General features: G+C 38.7%; 1 non-coding gene across 1 annotated transcript; it reads left to right on the forward strand.

The window, feature by feature from the left end:
* Positions 1-5,422: 5,422 nt before the first annotated feature.
* On the forward strand, positions 5,423-5,495 carry TRNAE-CUC (transfer RNA glutamic acid (anticodon CUC)). Its single transcript has one exon. It is a non-coding gene; the product is annotated as a tRNA-Glu (tRNA).
* Positions 5,496-15,359: the final 9,864 nt, after the last annotated feature.

The following is a 15,359-nucleotide window of genomic DNA, read 5'->3' on the forward strand; positions in this document are numbered from 1 at the left end:
AAAGACACTGTGGACGGTAAGAGTAGCCACAAGATGGAACACAATTTTGTAAATCTCATATCTGATAAAGGACCTGTATCTAGAGATATAAAAGTCCTAAGAACATAAAAAATTGCAGTAAAAAAGGGCAGAAGATTTGAAACAGCACTTCATCAAAAAAAAAGTGTGGCATGGATAAAAGTCCATGAAAAAATGCTAAATATCATTAATAGTTCAGTTCAGTTCAGTCACTCAGTCGTGTCCGACTCCTTGCGACCCCATGAATTGCCACACGCCAGGCCTCCCTGTCCATCACTAACACCCGGAGTTCACCCAAACGCACGTCCATCGAGTCGGTGATGCCATCCAGCCATCTCATCCTCTGTCGTCCTCTTTTCCTCCTGCCCCCCAATCCCTCCCAGCATCAGAGTCTTTTCCAATGAGTCAACTCTTCGCATGAGGTGGCCAAAGTACTGGAGTTTCAGCTTTAGCATCATTCCTTACAAAGAACACCCAGGGCTGATCTCCTTTAGAATAGATTGGTTGGATCTACTTGCAGTCCAAAGGACTCTCAAGAGTCTTCTCCAACACCACAGTTCAAAAGCATCAATTCTTAGGTGCTCAGCTTTCTACACAGTCCAACTCTCACATCTATACATGACCACTGGAAAAACCATAACCTTGACTAGACGGAACTTTGTTGGCAAAGTAATATCTCTGCTTTTTAATATGCTATCTGGGTTGGTCATAACTTTCCTTCCAAGGAGTAAACGTCTTTTAATTTCATGGCTGCAATCACCATCTGCAATGATTTTGGAGCCCCCAAAAATAAAGTCTGACACTGTTTCCACTGTTTCCCCATCTATTTCCCATGAAGTGATGGGACCAGATGCCATGATCTTCGTTTTCTGAATGTTGAGCTTTAAGCCAACTTTTTCACTCTCCTCTTTCACTTTCAAGAGGCTTTTTAGTTCCTCTTCACTTTCTGCCATAAGGGTGGTGTCATCTGCATATCTGAGGTTATTGAGATTTCTCCTGGTGATCTTGATTCCAGCTTGTGCTTCTTCCAGCCCAGTGTTTCTCATGATGTACTCTGCATATAAGTTAAATAAGCAGGGTGACAATATACAGCCTTGACGTACTCCTTTTCCTATTTGGAACCAGTCTGTTGTTCTATGTCCAGTTCTAACTGTTGCTTCCTGACCTGCCTATAGGTTTCTCAAGAGGCAGGTCAGGTGGTCTGGTATTCCTATCTCTTGAAGAATTTTCCACAGTTTCTTGTGATCCACACAGTCAAAGGCTTTGGCATAGTCAATAAAGCAGAAATAAATGTTTTTTCTGGAACTCTCTTGCTTTTTCAATGATCCAGTGGATGTTGCCAATTTGATCTCTGGTTCCTCTGCCTTTTCTAAAACCAGCTTGAACATCTGGAAGTTCACGGTTCATGTATTGCTGAAGCCTGGCTTGGAAAATTTTGAGTATTACTTTACTAGCGTGTGAGATGAGTGCAATTGTGTGGACTATTTATTACTAAAATTAAAAAGACTAACCATGCTAAGTATCTATGGAGTGACTCAAACTCTTATATGCTATTGAGCAGAATGTAAAATGATACAACCACTTGGGAAAACAGTTTGGCAGTTTCTTAGAATTTTAAATATATACTTACCATATCACCTAGCATTCAACTTCTAGGTATTTATTAAAGAGAAATGAAAGCATATAATGACCCAAAAGATTGTTCAAGAATTTTAGCAGCTTTATATGTAAGAGCCCCATGTTAGTTTCTTAGGCCTGTCACAACACACTACAACACACCTGTGGCTAAAAACAACAGAAATGCATTCTTTTATAGTTCTGGAGGCCAGAATCCTGAAATCAAGACATTAGCAGAGTCATACCCTCGATAGCCTTGAGAGGTGACTCCTTCCTTACCTCTTCCAGCTTCTGATGGCTGTTGATATTCCTTGCCTTGTAACTGTATAACTCAGCTCTCTTCTGTGATTACATGACCTTCTTCCCTTTATTTCTGTATGTCTCAAATACCTTTTCTCTTTTGACACCACTCTTTGGATTTAGGATCCGTTCTAAATCCAGGAAGATGGCATCCCCAAATCTTTAGCTTGATTACATCTGCAAAGACCTTATTTCCAGATAAGTTCACATTCACATGTACTGCGACTTAGAACCCAAGCTTGTCTTTGCGGAACTCAATTTAATCCAGTACAACCCCAAACTAAAAACAACCAAAACTTCTATCAGTAGGAAGTGGATAAACAACTTGTAGGACATCCTTACAATGGAATACCACTTAGTTACAAAAAGGAAGTATTCATGATAGGGATACATTTCAAAATAATTATGCTGAGTGGAAGAAGCCAGTCAGAAGAGAAGACATACTGTATAATTCAATTTATTTAGAATTTAGCAATTGGAAATGATCATCTATAGTGACAGAAAGCTGATTATTTGTTGCCTGGGGAGAGGAATGAAATAAAGTGGGAAGAGGTGATATGGGGAGTCACAAACAGACATGAAGGAACTTATTTGGAGAGAAAGGATATGTTCATTATCTTGATTGAAGTGATAGTTTCACAGCATGTGTGTGTATAAATATATGCATGCTAAGTCGCTTCAGTTGTGTCTGACTCTGTGAGACCCTATGGACTGTAGCCCACCAGGCTCCTCTGTCCACGGTTTTCTCCAGGCAAGATACTGGAGTGGGTTGCCTTGCCCTCCTCAGGGGATCTTCTCTACTTGAGGATCAAACCAGCATCTCTTTATATGTATGTATGAATACATATATATATATATATATATATATATATATATGTAGAGAGAGACAGACAGACAGACAGAGACAGAGATGGAGAGGCAGAGACAAACAGAGAGAGAGATGTCAACACTTACTAAATTGGATGAACTGTTAATATTTTCTCTGCTTCTGAATGCTTCTTTTCTTTAAGGTCCCCTTTCCTCACTCAAAGTGATTGTGATAAACCTGAGGAACAAAGGAGCCTCCCCCCCACAACTCCTTCGCTAGGTGAGGCTAAACAGAGACCTTTCTGGTGACTTATTTAGATGCTGGGACAAAAAGGCCACAGGTATGGACTCCAAGTGCCTGAAACTGAGGTTTGGAGGGTCATCTTTGTTACATGGGGAGAGAGTCTTGGTTTAAATAAACTCCATAGAAGAAAACAGAGAAAGGGAAAACAAATTCTGAGATATTGTTTGAATCCTCAAATCCATCCTTTCCTGAAGCCAGTAATAACCATGAACTTCCCAAATAAATGAGTCAGACAGTTCCATTTTTTAAATAAGATAGTGTGAGTTTCTATCACGACAACTGAAAAGGAGATTGGCAAAATGCTGAATCCAAATTTGTGTCGCTTTAGAACTAAAGCTCACAACAGTGCTACAGCATGTCACTGGCTGTCTTACTGTGCAAGGGTCAGTCTAGTGAAAATGTTGCCTTGGGAGGTAATAAACAATTAAATGAAGTAGTATAATCCAGGTATACAAGGGATGACAACCGTGTTTTCTATAGTAGAGAAAGATACAGGCATCAAATCAATTAAAATAATTCTGAAATCTGCCTGAAGAATGAAGTTGAATTGTTAGTTGAAGGCAGCAGGACACAGGGCAGAACTGTGCAGAGCGTATGGTCAGGCTAACCTAGTTTCCTTTTCAAAATAAAATGCCTGCCAGATAGAGTAATGGCAAGTTTCGCTGTAATAGGACATTAGTTTCCAGACAACCCAGCCTCACTGTTTGATCTTGAGAAAACTGCATCTTCCCTTGGGCCCTCAACTTCCTCATCTGTATAATGAGGCCATTTTAATATTTATGTTCTTCAATTCCATAATTTTGTTTTATTTTTTAAAGAGGAGGATGTCTGGCTAGTGGAATGGAAGGCTGGGTTCTAGAATGCCTCCTCTTGAGGAACCTAAAAGGGCCCCCAAAGCTAATCTTCCTCCAGGGCAGGGTCCCTCACCCTTGGCTCTGTTGACAATTGGGGCTGGATAATTCTTTGCTGTGGGGTAGTCCCGAACACTGTAGTATGCTTAGGAGTATCTCTGGTTTCTACCCACAAGATGCTAGTGGCAACCAAAATGTCCAGACATAGCCATACGTTTCGGGGGGGGCAAATGCTCCCCTCTCTGAGAAGCTTTTGTGGCTTTGTGTGCTCACAGGTAAGTTACATTTGGAGTCAAAGGAGAAAAGCCACTGTAACATAAAATGGGTGGCAAAGAGGCAAGCTGCAATTTGGGGTGTGGAAGAAGTAATTTCTAATGAAAATCTGGAAGAAGAGCAATCTCGAGCCCAAACTGGCTGCTTGTGGTCTTGAGCCTGAGTGTCACAGGTCTCCTGTTCCAGCCCTGGCGAACCGGGGGAGGTGATTAAAGAACTATGAGAGCAGACCTGTAGGGAAGGGCTCCTCAGCCTGGAGGAGGGGTGGCTGCCCCTCCTGATGGGATGGGGCTCAGCGGTCAGCCCCTGGGAGTCAGGGGCTGGTTTCTGCTCTCCCCCACTCCACCCTGCCTCTCCGGAGGGAAAGTTCATCTTCTTGCATTTCTTCTTACTGCCATTTGTATTTTGAGAACTCTCTTTGATTTATTTAAACTTTGTTCCTTTCTCTTGATCATTTCACTCACCCTGAGGGACTGACTGACGGCTGCCAGTGAGTCTACGGAGAGACTATTAAATGAGACCCTCTTTGTTTAATTAGCTCCACCTCTTTGTTTGGAGTCCTACCTTTTGCTTATTGAATGTCATTGGCGATTTAGTTAAAGGTTACTAAGCATGCTGAGTAGGAACTGACTTTGACTGAATTCATGTAAAAATTACAAAAGAAGCAAAGGAAACAGTTGTTGAATCTGCACCCTCTCTTTTAAGACATTATGAATCTTTATCTCAATAAAGAGAACCTCTTAAGGGTGGGAAAGATAAGTAAGGACCAGATAGAAGAGCATCAAACCTGTGGGAAATTAAGAAGCACAGGATTGTTTGTCTCTGAGGGACAAAAGAGTGTGGTGAGTCAACAAGCGGCACAGGCTCTGGAGTTACAGGTGTGCCTCTGAGATACAGACTTGGTGGCAAATTTATTCACCCTAAACTGAGACTTCAAGGAAAATGTAACTTTATTCTCCCTGTGTTACTGGTCAGTTTGAGATAACAGAAGAGAGAAGCTGTGTATAGGTGTATGTGTTTGGGGGCTGGGGGAGGATGATGGTGGCAAGAATTGATTAGTCCAACCCAATAATTTTAGGATGAATAAACACAGACTATTTGTCTAGTTAAGTAAATAATTCAAGCCCATTGTAGAAAATCCAAACAGTATATAAAAGGAAAAAAGGAAGGAAAAATCTTGAACTTCTGCCAACCCTGAACATACTGGTGACCATCTTTTTGCTGCTTCAATACTTTAAGCACCCCCAGGACTTCCCTGGTGGTCCAGTGGCTATGACTCCACACTCTCAATGTAGAGGGCCCGGGTTCGATCCCTGGTCAGGGAACTAGGTCCCACATGCTGCAACTAAGAGTTGGCATGCCACAACTGAAAATTCCACCTGGCACAACGAAGATTGACGATCTCGTGTGCCACAACTAAGTGCGACAAAATAAATAAATGTGTACTTAAAAAGTCTCCCTTTCTAGAGTGTTTCAGATCCCTTAAACCTGCTCTACTCTCCTCCTACACAAGGGACGATGCTTCTACTGTATCTCTAAGACCACAGGGTCCTCAGGTGTACTGGTGTGTTTCTTAGTCACCTCAAGAGGGTGGGCAGAGGGGAGTTGCTGGAATTATTCATGATTTATTCCTTTGCACTTAGTCCAGTGCTTGGCACAGTTGCCTCTCCACAATCACTTGTTGAAGAATGGAACCATAAGTGGTAGATAAATTCTATTCTATATAACTAACTAAAGTTTATTTTGTTTGTAGACTGAGAAACCAAGAAGATGCCCCTCCAAGGTCGTGGGTGAGTCTGCAAGTCAGTGTACACACTCCCATGGCTAGACAGGAAGGTATTAAAATCTGTCAACATTTCATGCTGTCCACCTAGCCAGCTGCTCTGTTCAGCCCTGACATCTGTAAACAGGTCATTTGTATTCTTCTGTCACCTACGTTACTCTGAAGGAACATCCCTTAGGTTCACAGAAATAAGTTATCCTGCAGGCTGGACGGATGATAGATAGGTGGCTTTTTCACTGGCCCCACTTGGTTTGGAAAATGCCAGATGCCTTCGCGGTTCTGGCTATGTTGATGCACATGATTAGAGAGCCCGGGGCACAGTCAGAGCAGGAGCACAAGAAGCAGACATTTCTCCCCCAAGGGAGCTGTCTCAAGCGACCCAGGACTGCCATTGCTCTGGGACAATCTGTGATGTTTTTCCCACTCCCCACCCCTCCCTAACCCCTCCCCAAAGAGAAACCTGAAGGAGTTGCAGCCTTGGAGCAAGGAGGCCGCCCGCTGTTTATCATCCCTTTTCTCAGTGGGGTCTTTCTCTGCCTAATTGTCCCATTTTCTTTCCCTGTTCCCTTTTAAAAGCCTGCCATTCAAAGCAGAAAAGAATTCTGTTCTAGGATGCTGCCAGTATGAAATCTACCCAGTTTTGAATTCCAAAATTCACCTTATTCTTCTAAGTAAAAGCAGGACATTTGTTGGTTTGTGTTCTTTTTTTCTTGATTCATCAGGCAGAACAACCTGTGTTCATTGTTCTATTGATTAAAATGAAGAGGATGTTCAGATTTCCCCCTAAAGCCATCTAGTGTGTATCTTTGGACCATTAGACAAGCCTGTTGAGGGTAGTAGGGGCATTGTGGAGGAAGTAGCAGTTTGGCTCAGGCGGACATGCTCACACTCCAACTCCCAGAAAGTTCTAGAATATCATCAATTTATCATAGAGAAATACTTGGATTTCGTCTTCCATCCTTATCTTTTTGTGCCTTAGACTACTCCCTAGAGAGCAGACTTTAAAGTATTATGAACACTCTAAAGAATATTTATGAGTTATTTAGCATATTATTGATAGGAACATTAGCAAATATTCTTTACATTGTTTTTTTTTTGTTGTTGTTGTTGTTACAGAATCCACAGTGTGAGTGAGAAAGTGGCTTTTCTGGTTCTCATATTTTTTACAAATCAGTTCAGTTCACTCAGTCGTGTCCGACTCTTTGCGATCCCATGAATCGCAGCACGCCAGGCCTCCCTGTCCATCACCAACTCCCGGAGTTCACTCAGACTCATGTCCATCGAGTCCGTGATGCCATCCAGCCATCTCATTCTCTGTTGTCCCCTTCTCCTCCTGCCCCCAATCCCTCCCAGCATCAGAGTCTTTTCCAATGAGTCAACTCTTCACATGAGGTGGCTAAAGTACTGGAGTTTCAGCTTTAGCATCATTCCTTCCAAAGAAATCCCAGGGCTGATCTCCTTCAGAATATACATACTCCCTATTACTTGAACAGGTAGCTCATCTTTTTGGCTCAGTTCATATTGAACACTGTATTAGTTTGCTAGAGCTCTCATAACAAAACAGCAGAGGTTGGATGGCTTATACAGCAGAAATTAATTTGCTCATAGTTCCAGAGGCTGAGAAGTCCACGATCAAGATGCCATCAGGTTTGGTTCTCCTGAGGCGTCTGCCCTTGGCTTGCAGACAGCTGTCTTATGGTGTCCTCACGTGGCCTTCCCTTTGTGCTTGCAAATCCTTGGTGTCTCTGGGTATTGAAATTCTCTCCTATAAGGACACAGTCAGATTGGATTGGGGCCCACTCTAATGGTCTCATTTTAATTTAAATACCTCTTTAACAGCTTAATCTCCCAAAGCAGTCATATTCTGAGGTAAATATTAAGGTTGTCTCTTCGACATATGAATTTTTGGGGTGGAGGGTTCGGTTCAGTCACTTAGCCATGTCCGACTCTTTGCGACCCCATGGACTACAGCATGCCAGGATTCCCTGTCCATTACCAAATCCCAGAGCTTGCTCAAACTCATGTCCTTTGAGTCGGTGATGTCATCTAACCATCTCATCCTCCGTCATCTCCTTCTCCTCCTGCCTTCAGTCTTGCCCAGCATCAGGGTCTTTTCCAGTGAGTCAGTTCTTTGCATCAGTTGGTCAGAGTATTCGAGTTTCAGCTTCAACATCAGTCCTTCCAATGAATATTCAGGAATGATTTCCTTTAGGATAGACTCATTGGATCTCCTTGCAGTCCAAGAGACTCTCAAGAGTCTTCTCCAACACCACAGTTCAAAATCATCAATTCTTTGGTGCTCAGGTTTCTTTATAGTCCAACTCTCACATCCATACATGACTATTGAAAAAACCATAACTTTGGCTAAACAGACCTTTGTTGGCAAAGTAATGTTTCTGCTTTTTAATATGTTTTCTAGGTTGGTCATAGCTTTTCTTCCAAGGAGCAAGTATCTTTTGATTTCATGGTTGCAGTCACCATCTGCAGTTATTTTGGATCCCCTCAAAATAAAGTCTCTCACTGTTTCAATTGTTTCCCCATTTGCCATGAAGTGATTAGACCAGATGCCATGATCTTAGTTTTCTGAATGTTGAGCTTTAAACCAACTTTTTCACTCTCCTCTTTTACTTTCATCAAGAGGCTCTTTAGTTCTTCTTCACTTTCTGCCATTAGGGTGGTGTCATCTGCATATCTGAGGTTATTGATATTTCTCCTGGCAATCTTGATTCCAGCTTGTGCTTCATCCAGCTCAGCATTTCACATGATATTCTCTGCATATAAGTTAAATGAGCTGGGTGGATGGTGGAGGGACACAATTCAGCCCATAACAAACACCTGAAGTTTGTTTCTGAGTGCTCTTTTGTGCCAGCCAGTGTGATAGGCATTTATGCTCTTGTTTATTCCTCAGCATGATCCTGAATTGTTGTATTGATTGTCTACCTGGTCAGATCCTTTAAGCCAGCCACACTCATCTACAGATTATTCACAGGGTTATCTGTGGAAATTTCCTGGCAAGAGACTTCATTTCTGAGCCACACCCCTTACTTCATCCCTGTAGTCCTGCAGCCCTGACTTTACCCATAACCTCAAGGTCCACACACTCAGCCCTCCTACATGCTGTGTGTTCTGTGTGCAGGTTCTAGTTCCTTTTCTACAGACCCTGGTCTAGGAAGACATATTTTCAAATGAAAATGAAATACAAGAAGTCAAGTGACTTCCCCAGGTGATACTCCAGCATGTGACAGAGCCAGCATTCTGATCTCTGACTCAAGTCCAGCCCCACTCTTTTTACCCCACACAGTCCCAAGTCAGTGATGGAAACCAATTGGAATTGAAATCACACTTCTGATTGAGACTTGAACCAATGACCTGGGACTTGAACCGAGCCTAAATCTAGATTGGGACTTGACCCCATGGCCTTTTAATTTAAACATTCACCTGGCGTCTGGACTTACTGAGGCTCTGGTTCTCTGTGTCTCAGTGTGGAAAGAATTCAGTAAGAGACAAAGTGATAGGTAAGAAGTAGATTTATATATAGAGAAACACACTTCATAGATGGAGTCTCAGCCATCTCAGAGGTCGAGAGACCCCAAAATATGGTGTGGTAGTTTTTATAGGCTGACATTTCATAGACTAATGAGTGAGAGGATTATTCCAACTATTTGGGGAAAGAGAGCAGGGATTTCCAGGAATTGGGCCACTGTGATGGTTGGCCTTGGAACTGTATTAGTGCTGGTGGGTGTGTCACTTAGCTTACTGATGTGTAATAAAAAAAGAAGAGTGTGTAGTGAGGCTCAAGGTTTGGTGGAATTTGATTTGTGTGCCATCTTGGGCCTATTTAGCTCTTACTGGTTTTCATTACATCCTATGGCTCTGTCATATTTTTATAGGCTGTGCCCTGCCCTCTTCCCTCTGGCTTCAAAATAATTTGCATCTCTGCTTAGAATCCTTAAGACTTTCATCAGACCTTAAAATCATACTCTTAAGTAAATAGGTACATCGGCTTTAAGTCTATTAAATCAACTAATTTGTCAATTGGAGATAGAATAATTTCTAATTTCTCTGGCAACAAAAACTCCTCACCTCCTGCAAGAAGCAGCATAAGGGAGGAATTCTCTTTTTATCCTGACAGTTATGTTTCTGTTGACTCAGTGTTGTCCTCTAAGCCCCTTGGGGTTCAGTGGTTGAGATTTCTGAGGAATGGTAAAGGTCAAAGATTGTTGTAAGAGTCTCTTATCTACAGGTGATTTAGAGTTTTCTTTCTGAAATGCCACAGCCCTCACCTTTGATTTGTAATATTCAAAAAAGATACTCCTAGTGTGTCTGATTATTAAAAGCATGATATAGGGCCCTGTGCACTTTTTTGTTCACAGCCAAGTCGATTTTCTGAGATTTCCTTTCATGATGAATTAAAAGTTTCTCTTGGATTTGATTCTGATCTCTGCTCTTATGGGTTTCCTGGAAGTTCCTCCCTAATTGATGAGGTAATTGGAAATCAGATGATGTAAAGTTTTATGACAAGGAATGGCTTCCTCCCTCTTGCTCCAGATTGTCTGCCAGGAAGAAATGTACCCTGGATTTTCTGAAATGGCAAAGACAGCATGGAAAAAAAATCCCCTGCAGTTGTTAAATATTCACTCATTCTTGGGGGCCCTAACTCCATAAGTAGTGTTAAATATATATGTCCTTTGCTTTTCTTACTTTTTAAAAGCAACTTTACATAAGATAAAATACACAATTGTAACAGAAGAGTTTAATGAGTTTCAACAAATGTGTAGATCTGTGTAAACTTCATGAAAGTAAATCTTTCATCATCTCCCAAATTTCTTCTTGCCATTTATAATCAATCTCAGCACCCAGTACTAGCCTCCGGAAACTAATCTTCTCTCTGTATAGTTTTACAGAAAGAGTTATAGTTTTGCCTGTTTTAGAACTTCATATAAATAGAATTAAGCAGTATGTACTTTTGTACCTATATTCTTTCACTCAGCATTGTGTGTGTGTGTGTGTGTGTGTGTGTGATTCATCCATGATATTCTATGTAATGAAAGGTTATTGCTTTTTATTAGGGAGTAATATTACATTATATGGATGTATATTGCTACCATTATCTTGCACATTTACATGTTAATAAATTATGGGGTTGTTTCCAGTTAGGGGCAATTTTATTTTATTTTTTGGGGGAGGGGCAATTTTAAATCAAGATGTTACATACAGATCTTTGTTTTCTTTTTTTCTTGTGTTAGTACTTAAAAATGGAATTAGTGGCTTGTATTTTTAAGAATAAGTTAACTTTATTAGAAACTGCAAACTATTTCCCAAAATAATTGTACCATTTTACACCCTTACTAGCAGTGAAGTGAGAGTTGCAATTGTTCTATATCCTTAGTGATTCTCCAACACTTGGTATTGATAGTCTTTTTTAAAGGATCTCCCTGTGGAATGCAGGGATGTTAATTCCCAGATTAGGGATTGAACTGTGCCCCCTGCATTGGGAGCATGGAGTATTAATGACTGGACCGCCAAGAATGTCCCTTGTCTTTTTAATTTTGTGAGTTTCTAGTGGTGTCTCTAGTTTAAAATCTTATTTTCCTGATGGCTAATGATATTGAGCATATTTTCATGTGCTTATTAGTCATTTATGTGCTTATTTGTCATGTGTTTAGTAACATCATTAGTTTGCTAAAATATTTTGCTCATTTTTATTAGGTTGGCTTATAATTACATTGTAAAATTTCTTTATCAATTCTGGATATAAGTCCTTTGTCAATGTATATATTGCAAATATTTTTTCTTGGAATGTAGCTTAACTTTTCATTTTCTTACTGTTATCTTGCAAATAGCAGAAGTTTTAAATTTTGAGGAAGTTGAATTTATTAATTTTTCTGTTATGTTTTTTGTGTTCTCGCTAAGAAAGTTTTGTCCAGCCCAAGAGTGGGAACCCAAGGTTCCTGTATTTTATTCCTAAAAGTTTTAGCCTTTCTTTGTGAGATAAGGGGTTGTGGCTCTTTATTAACTTTTTAAAATATGGTTGTCCACTTATGCAAGCACCATTTGTTAAAAAGGCTTTTATTTCTCAGTTAGCATTCCAAAAAATCAGTTGACTACATATGTATGTCTAATATGATAACAGAATGAAGTCTGTTATCATTGTTATCATTGATATTCTGTTATCATTGATTTATATTTCTATCTTTACACCAATATTGTCTTGCTGACTTTTATATTATTAATATAATGTCTTAAAAACCAAGTAGGGTAAGTTCTACAACTTTGTTCTTCCATTTTAGAATTATTTTACTGAAACTTTTGCATTTGTATAAAATTTTAGGATATACTTATCAATTTCTACAAAAAGAAGTTGCTGGGGTTTTGAATGAGGTTGTGATATACTGATGATTATTTTGGGAAAAATGGATATCTTAATATGGAGTGTTTCAATTCATAACCCTGGTATATCTATTTATGTTTTCAAATCTTTTTTCTCAGCAGTGTTTTCACATTTTATTTTATAGGACTTGCACATAGTTCATTAAATTTATTCCCAACTATTCCATGTTATTAATACTTTTCTGAAATAAACTTTGATATTAAAATTTTCATTTCCCAATTGATTTTTGTTAGTATTTAGAAATATAATTAAATTTTGTTAGTATTTGGATAAATACTAGGATAAACTGATTTATCCTGTATCTTAGGATGTTGCTAAATTCACTCATTAGTTTTTGTAACTTGTGGTTTCTTTGGAATTTGCTACATACATGATTATATATCCACAAAAAAAGACAGATTTTTTTCCCCCAAATCCATATGCTTTTAATTTTTTCTTTTTTTTAACCTTATTCCACTGAGTAGGCTCTTTAGAATTATGTTGAATTAGAAGCAGAGAAAGTAGAAGCCTTACTTTATACCTGATTTTAAGTGGAGTTTAGGTTTTATCTCTTAAATATGAAACTAGATATAGGGTTTTTTGATGTACACATGCACACACACACGCACACACACACACACACACATTCTATATGAGGTTGAGCAGGCTTTCCATTACTGATTTACAGAGATTTTATAGTGATGTAAATTCTCTCAGATTTTGTTTGATAAAATTCTCACCTTTTTTGCAACTGGGGAAAAGTTTTATTTATTTGTTTGTCACTACTGAGGTAAAACACATAAAATTAACCATTTAATAGTGTACTATTCAGTAGCGTTTAGTATACTCACAGTGTTATCCAACTATCTCCTCTGTCTGCTCTTCCAGAACATTTTCATCTCCCCCAGAGGAGACCCATTAAGCAATAACCCATTTCTTATGCCCTAGCCCCTAGCAACCACTAATCTGTGGCCACACACTTACTTATTGTGATTATTTCATATAAATAGAATCATATGAAATGTGACATTTTTCGTTTGACTTCTTTCATGTAGCATGACATTTTTGAGTCTGTCATATCAGTACATTATTGTACATCAGTACATTATTAAGGCACATATCAGTAATGATTCTTTTTTACAGCTAATCCTCTATTGTATGGATATATTGTGATTGGTTTGTCCATTCATTCATTGATGGAAACTTGGGTTGTTTCCATCTTTTGGCTATTGTAAATAGTGCTGCTATGAGCATTCATGTACAAGTATTTATTTGAGTCTCTATTTTCAATTCTTTTGAATGTATACCTAAGAGTGAATTGCTGGATCATATGCTAATACTATGTTTAATGTTTTGAGGAACCACCAAACTGTTTTCCATCACTATGGAAACAGTGACTGCACTGTTTTATATTCACACTAGGAATGCAGGAGGGTTCTGATTTTTCTATAACCTTGCTAACACCTGTTACTTCCCTTTTTTAAAAGTTATAACCATTCTAGAGGGTATGAAGTGTTATCTCATTGTATTTTTGATTTGCATTTATAATGGTTTAAAAAAAAAAGCCACTGCATATTCATAGGGATTGCATTGATTACAGATCCCTCTGGAGAGTATTGTTATCTTAATAGTATTATTTCAATCCAAGGACATATGATGTCTTTCCATTTATTTAGGTATTCCTTAATTTCTTTCAAAATTATTTTATTGTTTTATAGAACTTCTAGTAAAATGTTGAATTTAAGTGGTGAAAGTAGGCATCCTTGGCTTATTCCTGAGGTTAAGAAGAAAGCTTTCAGTTTTTCAGCATTGAGTGTTATACGAGCTATGGGTTTTTCACAGATGTCATTTACCAAGCTAAGAAATTTCCCTTTTATTCTCCATCTGTTAGTGTTTTTATCATGTGTCAGTGCTTTTTGTGTGTCCCTCGAGATGATCATGTGGCTTTATCCCCTTGAATTTTATTAAGGTGTAAATATTGTATTGATTGATTTTTGTAGACTTAACTACTGTTGCATTCCTGAGATAAATCTCATATAATTCACCTTTACTTTAGAAAGATATTATTGTTGAATATAGTATTCTAGACTGGCGATGTTTTCTTTTGGAAATTGAAAATGTTATACACTATTTTTTAGCTTCCTTCTTTTTTCTGACATGAGGTCTTTATTCATTTCTTTTTCCCCAGTTGTTTTAAATGTCTCTATCATTGGTTTTTTAGCAGTTTTATTATTATGCACCTTGATGTAGTTTTTCTTTGTTTCTTCTGCTTGAGTTTTGCTAATTTTCTTAAAATTATGAATTTATAATCTCCATTACAGTTGGAAAGTTTTTCTATATAATTTATTCATATGTTTTTCTCTAGCCATTTCCTTCTTCCAAAACCTCAATTACAGTATATCAGACAGGATATTGTCTCAGAAGTCACTAAGAAGCTGTTCTTTTAAATTTTTTTTAAAAGATAATTTTTTTTTGTTTTTTTCTCTCTGTGTTTAGTTTGCACAATCTATATTATTGTTTTCAAGTCACTGATATTTTCTTCAAAAGCATTTAATCTTCTCAAACAGCAATTCTACCATGTTATTCTTTGTTTTCTCTTCTAGTGCTTCAGATAGTGCTTTCTAAGCAGATATCCTAAGTAATTAAATGCTCACCATGTTTGACTCCTTTTCTGAGAGATCACACTCTGATTCTGCTTGCTGTCTAGTGCTTAAAGGTAATTATTTCATGCATTTCATCCAGTTTTTAAGTTGTTGAACATCGTCAGAATTTTGGTATTTGTTACTGCATCGTGTGCAGAAGCAGAGGTTCCTTGTTTCTCTTTTTCATTTAGTGCCTGAGTGATAGTTTGGCTTCAGCTTTTAACTGGTTACCTTAATATAAATGTCTCCAAATGGTTACTTGACTCTGAAATTGATTGATAAGTAAAAAGACTTGTCTTCATGACTCTGGGGGTTTCAAACAGGAAGTAGAAGTTGTTTGGACTAAACAATTACACTGAATAAATGCTGAGATCCAGTTACCAGTCTGAGGGTC

The sequence above is a fragment of the Budorcas taxicolor genome, chromosome 9 (assembly GCF_023091745.1).
Source record: "Budorcas taxicolor isolate Tak-1 chromosome 9, Takin1.1, whole genome shotgun sequence".
Classification (NCBI taxonomy): domain Eukaryota; kingdom Metazoa; phylum Chordata; class Mammalia; order Artiodactyla; family Bovidae; genus Budorcas; species Budorcas taxicolor.